The 12,135-nt window shown below is 45.7% G+C and overlaps 1 non-coding gene across 1 annotated transcript; it reads left to right on the top strand.

The window, feature by feature from the left end:
- The first annotated feature begins 11,357 nt into the window (after positions 1 to 11,357).
- Trnat-agu lies at positions 11,358 to 11,432 on the top strand. Its single transcript has one exon. It is a non-coding gene; the product is annotated as a tRNA-Thr (tRNA).
- The last annotated feature ends 703 nt before the right edge of the window (positions 11,433 to 12,135 follow it).

Genomic DNA, 12,135 nt, shown 5'->3' with positions numbered 1-12,135 from the left:
TATCGATTTTAATTACGCATCTGACTCACAGAATATCACTAGGTTCGTAAGGTTAACTACCACCAAAGCTGATCTCAGCCACAATAAAAAATGCTATACGCAACAGTATTCGGTAGATAGAAATCACATATTCCATCTTTACACTTGCAGTAACAACCTGAAATCTTCCAGTGTATCAAGTGACTATACGTCGATCCACTGGCAAAGGAATGGCGTCACCAAAATATGCCACCATCATACGAAATCAATAAATACGGACTGTCTGACCTGTAGATTCCATTTAAATACTTTCCCTAACAAAGCTTTAAAGTGTCATGTAAACTTATCCGGTCAATGAGGACATTAAGTACTTTTACGTAAAATTAAGTATACTTTCAGCTTCGTAGGACGTAATTTTATCTTTAACAATCAGTCGTTGCTAGTCGACGATAACGCGTATAGGTAGCGTCTCGCTACAGCAAGATCATTGGTTAAATCCGTGGAGGTAAAAAGAGAAGGGAGACGGGCACTATAGACTTAGCGCAGTACGCTATTTTGAAGCCAGAGTGGGCGTGGCCTGCCACCATTCTAAGTAGCCCAAAACATTAGTAGTCTGCTGTTTACGATTGCTTCTTGCTCATTATTTCTGTCGCGTGCGTGAAACAACTGTTTCAAATGCTAAAAATTATAGTACTTACATGTATAACATAATGTCAAGGAGGCAATTTCGAAAGTTTTTCTGTTCCTGAATGCGTATTTCCTCTAGTAATACGACACATTTGGCCTCGCTAATGTGACTTGTTTTTCGTCGATATATTTCGAATAACTAAGAAGAAGAGGATGTGATGTGAAAAACATGCTTTCGTAATCCATTTAATCCCACTTTACTGTATTTGTGTCGATAGCAAATCAAGCTGGAACTCCGAAACCAATGCTTGTTTGCTTACTAGTACTGCTTCTTGTTCGTTACATTTTCAGCTTTCAACTCGTATGACAACACTTCTAACGTTCTCGTTTGCAAGAAACTTACTTACGTGTGCTTCGTTAGCCTACCAATGTGCACAATGAGGAAGGAAGGAAGGGATGCTATCGTATCTTGTGCATGTCAGCAAAGTGAACGACTGTTGAAATGTCAAAGAAACAGAACTACATACCTCCATGCAGAATAGACTTCTTGTTTTATTAGATTGTCAGTGCATTTGTCTCACTGTAGTTTACGCATCTTCTCACTTTGAAATCTTACCTATGACGCGTCATTCAGTGTGTGGCCAGTAATTGCAGGTCCTACCTTTGCAACAGTAGCCTATTTGCTTCTTTTGCCAGAATATTTCTGGCCAGTAACTCTGACAGTTTTTCGGGAATAGTCAAACATATCAGCATTGGAATGTACGTTTACATGTGAATTTCAGTTTAAAGTTTTCAAAGTACAGAAGTCTACACGTGATGTATTGCGACGGCGGTTCGTGAATCTCGATTGGACAACATAGTCGACAGAGCACCCGCCCTCGGAAGCAAAAGGTCTCAGGTTTGAGTCCTGATCTGGAATAAGAGTTTTAATTTATGGGGAAGATTGGAATCATTGCACACTCCGCTGCAGAGTAAAAAATCCTTCAGGAAAGGGGAATTCCCTTTTGCCGTAGAGAAATACTGTGCGCAGCCGTGACACGTGAACCTAGTCTTTCGTCTGTCTGACACGCGTGCTCTGCTTTCACGGTGTCAGCAAGAGCAGCAGCCGGCGCCTCGCCCGCATTGCCAAAATCAGCTGGACCGCTGTCCAAATGGTTCGCAAATTGCCGGATTTCTGTTTCGCCGTCGCAATGGTAAGCAATCGAAAAATGCTGCAGCCGTCTCGTTGCGAGCTGCGTCCACTTGTCAAAGGTCTGCTCTGTGGCTGCGGTTCCGCGACGCCCTCCACGTGTGTGCTATTAAAGATGAGATCAGCGTCGCCACATTTCGGCAGCTGAGGCGTCAAACTGTCGCGAGTGGTTGGGCAGCATCTTCAGAGGCCTCCAGGATCCTCGAATTAATTTACTTTCTCACCAAAGTGCGCAAAACATCACAAAAATGTTGATGACGGCTCGGTTTTCCAGATGTGGTTTAATTAAGTCACTCGATACTAAAACTTTTATTTACTTTTTTATTTGCCGTCTGAGAAACAACTCGTACAAAAAACAACGTTTTTATTCTGGAACCAATATTCGTATAGCAAATGCAAAATGTGGCAACCTTATGTGCCTGTTTCCAGGGGTGTATTCGGTCTCGATTTCATTTTCAGGGCGTCCCTCAATCGGTAAAAACGAAACCCTTATACGATCACTTTGTCTGTCTGTCTACCCGCCTCTTAATACCTGTATTTCTCAGGAACGGGTTCACGTACCAAGTTGAGATTTCTGTCAAATACTGAAGTCTACTATTCCTTTGTGGTGCGCAAAATTTAAGTTTCTAAGGTAACGCAATAAAAAGATTAAGACGTGTATGTTACACAGTTGGATACTAGCAAACTCATTCATCAAAACCTGTAGGGATCTTCCCGTTGACTTAAAATCGTGACATTTGGCAAGAAAAAAGATTTCACAGTAAAAGTATAGTAAAAAATCCGAAAATTTTAAGCAGTAATTATGTCAAATATATTTTTCTTTTTTTTTTTTTTACTGTCCGTCTGTTGAGATCACTTTCTCTCATTCGATATTTACATCCCATACTAAGGTCTACGGTGTCTGGGAGGTCTAAAAATTAAAGCTTTAGGTCAATGCAATCAAAAATACTGCCATTTGCGTTACATATTTTGATGCTCGCAAAGTCACCCGTCAAAGCCTATAGATGAACTGAACTGTCTGTAGACGTAACTAATTTTGTACCGGAGTCTCTTTTAAATTCTGAAGGTGACAGGGGTCAAATACGTGGAGCGAAAGGCTATTAACAAATTGCACAGAAACCAGATAGCGGTTATAAGAGTCGAGGGGCACGAAGGGGAAGCAGTGGTTGGGGAGGGAGTAAGACAGGGTTGTAGCCTATCCCTGATGTTATTCAATGTGTATTCTGAGCAAGCAGTAAAGGAAACAAAAGAAAAAATTAGAGTAGGAATTAAAATTCATGGAGAAGAAATAAAAACTTTGAGGTTTGCCGGTAACATTGTAATTCTGTCAGAGTCGGCAAAGAACCTGGAACGGCAGTTGAACAGTGTCTTGAAAGGAGGATATAAGATTAATATCAACAAAAGCAAAACAAGAATAATGGGATGTCGTCGAATTAAATCAGGTGATGATGAGGGAATTAGATTAGGAAACGAGACACTTAAAGTAGTAAATAAGGTTTGCTATTTGGAGAGGAAAATAACTGACGATGGTCGAAGTAGAGAGGATATAAAATGTAGACTGGCAATGGCAAGAAAAGTGTTTCTGAAGAAGGAAAATTTGTTAACGTCGAGTATACATTTAACTGTAAGGAAGTCTTTTCTAAAAGTATTTGTATGGAGTGTAGCCATGTATGGAAGTGAAACATGGACAATAAATGGTTTGAACAAGAAGAGATAAAAGCTTTCGAACTGTGGTGTTACAGAAGTATGCTGAAGATTAGATAGGTAGATCACATAACTAATGAGGAGGTATTGAATAGAATTGGAGAGAAGAGGAATTTGTGGCACAACTTGACAAAAAGAAGGGACCGGTTGGCAGGACTTGTACTGAGGCATCAAGGGATCACCAATTTGGTATTGGAGGGCAGCGTGGAGGGTAAAAATCGTAGAGGGGGACTAAGAGATGAATACACTAAGCAGATTCAGAAGGATGTAGGGTGCAGTAGGTACTGGGAGATGAAGAAGCTTGCACAGGATAGAGTAGCACGAAGAACTGCATCAAACCAGTCTCTGGACTTAAGGCCACAACAACAACAACGGATCCCAAAGAGCGGCCCATCACAGCCACTTCTTACCGACATGGGAGAACGTTACAGAGCGTGTATTGCCGTCGTCCAGGTCACACAGATCGTGGAATATCGTGACCCACGTTTCTTAATGTCTGGATCACAATCATAATTCGCAGTGACTTGACTGTATTTATTGTCTTCGAAAAACCGTGTTACTTCTGTTCGTCCGATTGCGTAGTTCGTTCAGTTACATTCTGCACTTTACTGTCGCAGTTCTTTCAATGCTTGGTCCAAGTTTCATAGAGTTGAGTCATTGGTAGTGACACATCATGCGAAGGTCAGTTTCGTCCTTAAATTCTGCATACAATTGTACTGTGAGGACGTTTAAAAGATGTGTAACTGGTGGTCCTGTATTTTCCCTCTCTCCATACTGACAACGGAAACTCCCCATGCCCCTCCCCCCCCCCCCTCTCATATTTAGTGGTTAGATGGCCCAGTGGATAGCGCGTCAAAAAGTGAACACAGGAAGAAGGAGTACTGAACTGTGTAATACCGAAACACAAATTGTGAACGATACGAGAACAAGAAGTGCAATGAAGAGCAGGCTGAAGCAACAGCTGTGGCGCCGTGCCTAAGTGATCACGGTTTTACATTACGAAGAGCGCGAGCCGCGTTCAAAACTCTCTCGAGCCTTTTTTTTCTCCATAACACCGTGAACTGTCCGTCTGGACATTGAAATGTTTGTTCTCTTTCTGTAGTCTTGGCAATTGTCATACAGCAGGCGAGGTACCACACAGACATCTAACAGAAATGAAAACAACAAATAAATAGGTGTGAACTACGTTACAACAAAGGAATTCAAGAGTCAAGACTTCCAAAACGGAACACAACTTCAAAAACGTCAAAAACAAATGTTCTCACAGAACACAGAGAAACTATGTGATTGTGAAACTGTTGCGTTCATTTGTTGCAGCTTATGTGACAAACTGTTATATTCTCATAATTTCCTTGGGAGTTATCACATTCATATTCATACGAACACCTATTTCGGGCAACGAGGTATATCTCACTCACTTACCGTGCGTACAAACTAGGTGCGTCGATAAGAGATTTCTACATATGACACATTTACTGCCACTAATGCCTTGTATAACACACCAGACGTGTTTTCCAGTGGAGGATTCAGTTGACTTGTCGCCTTGTCATAGAACGTTTGCGATTCCCATTCGAAAGCCACTTCGTTTCCGGTGCTAATAGAGTAGTTGTGCAGAATCAGTTGTCATTATAGGTTCAAAAAAAATGGTTCAAATGGCTCTGAGCACTATGGGACTTAACAGCTGTGGTCATCAGTCCCCTAGAACTTAGAACTACTTAAACCTAACTGCCCGAGGCAGGATTCGAACCTGCGACCGTAGCAGTCGCGCGGTTCCGGACTGCGCGCCTAGAACCGCGAGACCACCGCGGCCGGCCATTATAGGTTCCTACCTTACACCTCGCTGTTGCAGACTGACATTACCCCACGACACAGACACAAATCTGAATAAAGCGAACAGTGGGAAAAACCCTCCGCCACACACCGTAAGGTGGCTCGCGGAGTATAGATGTAGATGATGTAGATGTAGATGTATGCGTGTAGTATTATTCATGTGAAAGTGAGCAAATGTTTTCTGAATGTTTGAGAATCGTGTAACTGAGCTGGGTTTTGGTGCCAGCTAGGTATTCATCTAGTGGGATGTGAGAAACCATCTAAAAACCACATCCAGGCTAGCCGACACGCCGATCCTCGTCGATTACCCGCAGTGCGAATTCGACCCGGGGCCGGTGCTCATGCCCGTCTCGGAAAGGGCACTTAAACACGCATGGTTCAAATGGCTCTAAGCGCTATGGGTCGTAACATCTGAGGTCATCAGTCCCCTAGACTTAAAACAGTGATAGAGGTTTGATCACGGCTCGCCCGCTTGGCAGTCCAACACCGTGGTAACCACTCACCCACGACGCAAGGCCTCTGGAGTCATTTGACATATGATGGCTGCAGAGACGATATCACAGTTACGGGTAGTCCACGGAAACCAGCTATTGACCACTGATGCATCGTATACGTGGATAGTGATAACCCCTTCAGCATCAATTACGGTCTGAAGATGGTGCACTGATGCGCCCAAACTGGTAGCTATCCAGTAAATGACATCATAAGTACGGGTGTATGTCATTCACTTTCTTACAATAGTGAACGCCCGTAGGCGGCCAGACCTCCATGCACAAGGATGGACATACAGAAATTTCCCGGCTACTCTCTATTGCACATCTTGTTCTTGGACCGTTGGCTGTTTCTATTTAGCCATTCTTTTTTTCACAGTCCAGTACACCTTCTCCCTGTTGGTCATGCTTGATCTGTGTTCAATTTTTGATGGGCTGTCCAATAGGCTCTCTTACCACTACATGTGAGGGGGGATGCTGTTAACATGAGATTGTAACTCTTAATGAGTAGATTATGATAGCACTTTAAATTTTTGATTTCGGTAAATAATTAATCGAAATACTGAAAATCAAACTTTGGTTAGCCCCAGAAGGCGTTAGACAGACAAACTGCAAGTGAGACTTTGAACCATGAACCGGATTAACCGTGTAGTAATACGGGCGGGGACGATAGAGGGATGAAAAGTACACACAGATACTACCGGTATACGATTAACTCACCGTTTATGTTTCCTGAAAAATCGTGTGTTTTCTTCCTGTTGTTGTTAAGACTTCACAATGCAATCAAGCATATGTTTTCCAGTACGCAGGTATTTCCTAGTAAATATGGTACGGAAGGCAAAATTGTTTCAAGCTTATTAGGAGACCACGTAGCGTGGCGCCTGGTGTGCGTACGATAGCGTAGTAGCAGCTGCCAGCCGACTGTCTGCAAGGCTACGTACGGTCTCTGCGGCATCGTCTAGATAATACGGTTCTCCAACTGTGCCACAGTTTGCTAACTTCAATAAATTTGTGTCAACAGTTGCCGTTTGTGCATCTCTTATACTTTATTCGTTATCGGCTCAACTCCTGTTAAGATCGGTGTGCATTTGTTCTATTGCGGTCACGGCTCATATGATTTGCGAAAAATATCTCATACTTGCAGAAAGAAAAAGACACAGCTATCTGAAACAACTGCATAAGACGACTGGTCGAATTTCCTGTCCATATTTCCAAAATAAAGGTAATATATTTCGTGAGAAAAAGAAACATACTCTCTGCATTGACGATCAAACATTTGTCCTCAGAATATGTAGTCATATATGTGACGTTGATCACAATATAGTTTACTTCATTTAAAACAACAGCGTATCAGTTTTTGTACAGCTTCCGTTCTCTTTCCTGTCAGTAAATATATTGCACAGAAGTCTGACGCAAGCTCACGTGCACGCAGTATTGATTATGCCTCTGAACTGACTATTTTTGTTGTCCTTATCCATTGTGAATTATGAACGAACATGAATATCATACATGAATAATGGAAACCGTCTCATTCGCACAGTGAAGATTTTTACATAACCTTTAATAATTACTCTAGGAGAAAATTTGTTTCAATTTGCGATTGCAAGACGTGTTACGCTTACTCTTAACTGATGCCATTCCCTGTCCTTCTTCCGCAGCTGACGTTCCTCGGCCATCTCCACGTTTAACAAGTATTTTTCTCCTCAATGGTACCTGTAATGGCTGGAAAAAAATCTTTGGTTTCTTGGGTAACTTTTATGTTGCGGATCAGATGTCAGGTTGGATTAATAGAAGACGGAGAGAAGACGCAACGAAAGCGGTTCGTTTCGTCACAGGCTCGATTATTGGGCGCGAGAGCGCTACAGGAATGCTCAACTAACTTCAGGAGGAGGCGTGCGAGGATAAGTGTCGAAATTCAGAGACGGTACGTAGAGTTGGGCAACGTGTCACTCCCTCTCAGATATGTCTCGCGTAAGGACAGCAAATATAAAATGTGTGAAATGAGAGCTAATGCGGATGTCTACTTCCATCATTCTTTCCACGCTCAACGAGGAGTAGTGAAGAGACCGTAGTATCAGAAATACCCTCGGCCACACACGCGGCCTCCAGAGTGTAGACGTAGGTACGTCGGTGAGCGAAACAACTGACTGCTGTCCACGGCCAGACTGGCGGCGTTGCGAAAACGTGGCGCGGAGCCGGAAGTTTACGGTCGGACAAGACGCGAGAGATGGCCGCAGGTGGGCATCTCCACTGACCACTGTTACAGCTTGGCGCCTGGGAACGATCGTTTCGGAAACAGTGAAGCCAGTCGTGTGTTGGCGTTCTAGTGTCGTGAACACCCGCGGAAACTGGTCGGAGGCCGGCGAAACCACGAGCAGGCGACAGGGTGTCGGCTCCTCACAGAACGTGCGGCTCGGAAACGTGCCTGCAGTCCGACGCCAGGAGCAGGATGCCGGCCGGGACTCGTACCAGTTCCCGAGCACACCGCTCAGTGTACAGTGGGGCTCCGCAGCGGGCGAGATTTGTCCGGACGAGTGGCGGGTGAGCAACGTTTCCTGCTACACCAGGGGAACAGTCGAGTCCAGGTGCGCCGTTATCTAGGATGTCGGCCGCCCGCAACGTGCACCGTGTCCTCACTAATTAAGGTGGGGCAGTGGCGCAACGAGCTTCCGGGTCACCTACAGCAGTGGTCGAAGCCGGGATGACAGCTGTGGACTAAGCGGACATTACTGCGGGCCACCGACTTCCCTTCGTGTTCGGTATTTTCCACGATGTCGGAGCGGGATACCTGACTGTGTCGCAAGCCAGAATCGTGCTACATCGGTCCGAAATGCACGTCGATGTGTCGGCCACCGAATTCACCTTACTCGAAGTGGACGGGGAAACGTCCGGGATGATATCGGCTGGCAGATCCGCACGCGCGCGGACGTTCGGTGGCGCACGCCTACCCGACCACCTTCCCAGCCTCGTCGAATACACGCTGTGCCGAGTGACTGCTGTGTTGCGTTTCAAAAGCGGTCCAGTACGCTATTGAAGAAGTCTCGTAATGTTTTGATATACGCAACCGCCAAAGAAACTGGTATAGGCGTGCGTATTCAAATACAGAGATGCGTAAAGGGGCAGAATACGGCGCTGCGGTCGGCAACGCCTATATGAGACAAAAATTGTCTGGCGCAGTTGTTCAGTCGGCTACTGCTACTACGAAGGCAGGTTATCAAGATTTAACTGAGTTTGACCGTGGTGTTACAGTCATCGCTCGAGTGACGGGACACACCTTCTCTGAGGTAGCGATGAAGCGGGGATTTTCCGGTACGACCATTTGACGAGTGTACCGTGAATATCAGGAATCCGGTAAAACGTCAAATTTTCGGTGTCGCTGTATCCGGAAAAAGATCCCACAAGAACGGGACCTACGACGACAGAAGACAATCGTTCAAAGTGACAGCAAATTGCTGCATATTTCAGTGATGGACTACCAATGAATGTCAGCGTGCTAACCATTCCACGAACCATCATCGGTATGGGCTTTCGGAACAGAAGGCCCACTCGGTGTACCCTTGATGGCTGCACGACACAAAGCTGTACACCTCGCCTGGGCCCGTCAACACGACATTACACTGATGATGACTGGAAACATGTTGCCTCGTCCGACGAGTCTCTTTTCCAATTGTATCGAGAGTATGGTCGTGTACGTGAATGGAGGCAACCTCATGTATCCATGGACCTTGCGTCTCAAACTGGTGGAGGCTCTTTAATGGTGTGGAGCGTGTGCAGTTGGAGTGGTATGGGACTCCTGATACATCTAGATACGACTCTGACATACACGTAAGCATCTTGTCTGATCACTGCATCCATTCTGACGGACTTGGCAATTCCATCAGCACAATGCGACACCCCACACGTCCAGAATTGCTACTGAGTGGCTGCGGCAACACTCTTCTGAGTTTAAACACTTCCGCTGGCCACCAAGCTCCGCAGACATGAACATTATTAAGCATATCTGTATCTGGAATCCCTTGCAACGTGTTATTCAGAAGAGATCTCCACACCCTGGTAGTCTCCCAGATTTATGGAGAGCCCTGCAGGATTCACGGTGTCAGTTCCCTCCAGCACTACTTAGTCGAGTCCATGCCACGTCGTGTTGCGGCACCTCTCCGTGCTTGGGGGGTACTACACGACATTATGCAGGTGTACCACTTTCTTTGGCTCTTTAGTGTATTTATAAATGAAATTTACTTCTGTTTTAGTCTTGTAACTATTCGTCCTCGTCCGAAACTGCTTTTACTGGAAGACGAAAGAATAGTGAGGTAATTCGTATGACGGGAGCTACTGTGGAGAGTCCCCCCGCTGGACAGGTATACCGCAGGGGGTGGCCGCGCCACGCACTGTGGTGCAGGCAGTTCCACCGCATTCGACTCTGGTGGGGGCGGAGAGGCGGCAGCTGGGGGCCTGGCGCTGCTGCCGGGGCGGGGCCATCAGGTCGCCGCCTTTCTCACACGGCGATCTGAAATCTGTCGATCGATTTCGCGTAGCTGCGTTTGAACAGTTATTATGGGGCACGGAAGTAAATATGTAGCCGGATGGAGGAGTTCTGCGTATTGTGTTGCATAGAGGGTCGTCAACGTACGAAGAAGCAACTTTGTGCGTAACTGAGGAAAGTGTACTGCGGCACTATCCGTGTGTTATACTATTGTGGCCGCTGACAATATGTAACTGTACCCTCAGCGTTTCTACAAGTGACGCAGCAAGCACTGTCTCAGAGAATCTCCACAAATATCCAGTCATATCTTGATGATGTTTCAAATATGATGAACTTGTTTTGATTGTACACAAACGACAAAATAGAAACCTGCTATTCTATGACTGCGATGTTAATGAGCCACAGCTTAAAGCAGTCAATTCTTACAAGAACCGAAGTGTAACTTGTTGCAGGGATGTCAAATGGAATCGTCACCTAGACTTAGTAGTAGAAGAAATTACAGAAGGCCCCGCTGAGACGCTGCCAGGAATGAGGCGCCTTGCCACGGTTCTTGCGGCTCCCCCTGTCGGAGGTTCGAGTGGTCTCTCAGGCATGGGTGGGTGTGCTGTCCTTACGTAAGTTAGTTTGACTTAGATTAAGTAGTGTGCAAGCCTAGGGACCGATGACCTCAGTAGTTTGGTCCCATAGGAAATTACCACAAATTTCCAGATTACAGACGTCTACTGAATGACAGGATGCATTCAGTCTACATAGCGATTATTTGAAGACTACGCAGATAAATTTACATACGGTGTTTCACAGCTGTGGGATCTGCATGGTGTCTGTTCTTTCGAAGGAACAGACACCGTGCATTCGAATAATTCATAACCCTGGCTAGACAATGTATTCACTTTGTTCAGTGCAAATACACAGATACGTTCGACCTCCTGCGGGAATCTCTGAGTAGCGAGCAGGAGTACAATGGACAGGGACTGCGGATAGGCGGCAGTGGCTGGCAGAGTGGGCCGCCCTTGAGGCGTGCCGAGGCAGTCCGCGCAGTGGCGACAACGCTGTCTGTGTCCCGGATGGCGCAGTGGTTACCGCACCTGCCTAGTACGCAGGAGATCCTGGGTCCGAATCCCAGTTCGGTACACATTTTGGCCTGTCGCCGCTGATTCCGCGTAATGTCCTGCTGCAGCTGTCAGTAGTCACCCCCCCTTCAATTTACATACAAAGCGATTACCCAGAGAAGATCTCCATCCCTGGCTACAGCCACACTCCGCCACCATTCGGCGCAACTGGTGGCCGGGAATTATCATGCAACATAATGAATGTTGACAAAGATGTTTCCAGTGCGCTGCACAAGTTTCGCTGGGAACATATACATATCCTGCATACAGCCCCGTATCTCCACATGCGATCTCCATATTTTTGGAGCGCCAAAGAAAAGCATTCGCAGCCGTCGATTTGCTTCGGACTAAGAGGTAGATACCTCGGTACAATCACGGTTTCGTAGCCAACCATAAATATTTATCCATAAAGGCACTGACCGTCTTGTCTCGCAGTGGCTTAAATGTATTAACAACTATGGCGGTTACTTTTGAAATAATAAGCAGTTTGACTGCCCCTTTATACTACTGTAAACGATACGACACAGTTCCACTCACAACAGTCTTACTTGCCCCCGAATCTATTTCGCGCAACGTAGAGCCAAGAGCAAATAGTTTTTATCTTAGTAGCGTAGACCCTGTCTTGTCGTTGCACGTAACGACGGAGCGCGGCACGTGGACACACCGTAACGTACGAGTCCGGCAACCTCGCCTTTTAATTTTACCACATTTCTCGCACATTTTCAC

This window comes from Schistocerca piceifrons, chromosome 6 (genome assembly GCF_021461385.2).
Source record: "Schistocerca piceifrons isolate TAMUIC-IGC-003096 chromosome 6, iqSchPice1.1, whole genome shotgun sequence".
Classification (NCBI taxonomy): domain Eukaryota; kingdom Metazoa; phylum Arthropoda; class Insecta; order Orthoptera; family Acrididae; genus Schistocerca; species Schistocerca piceifrons.
This window is presented reverse-complemented; position numbering and strand designations above follow the sequence as displayed.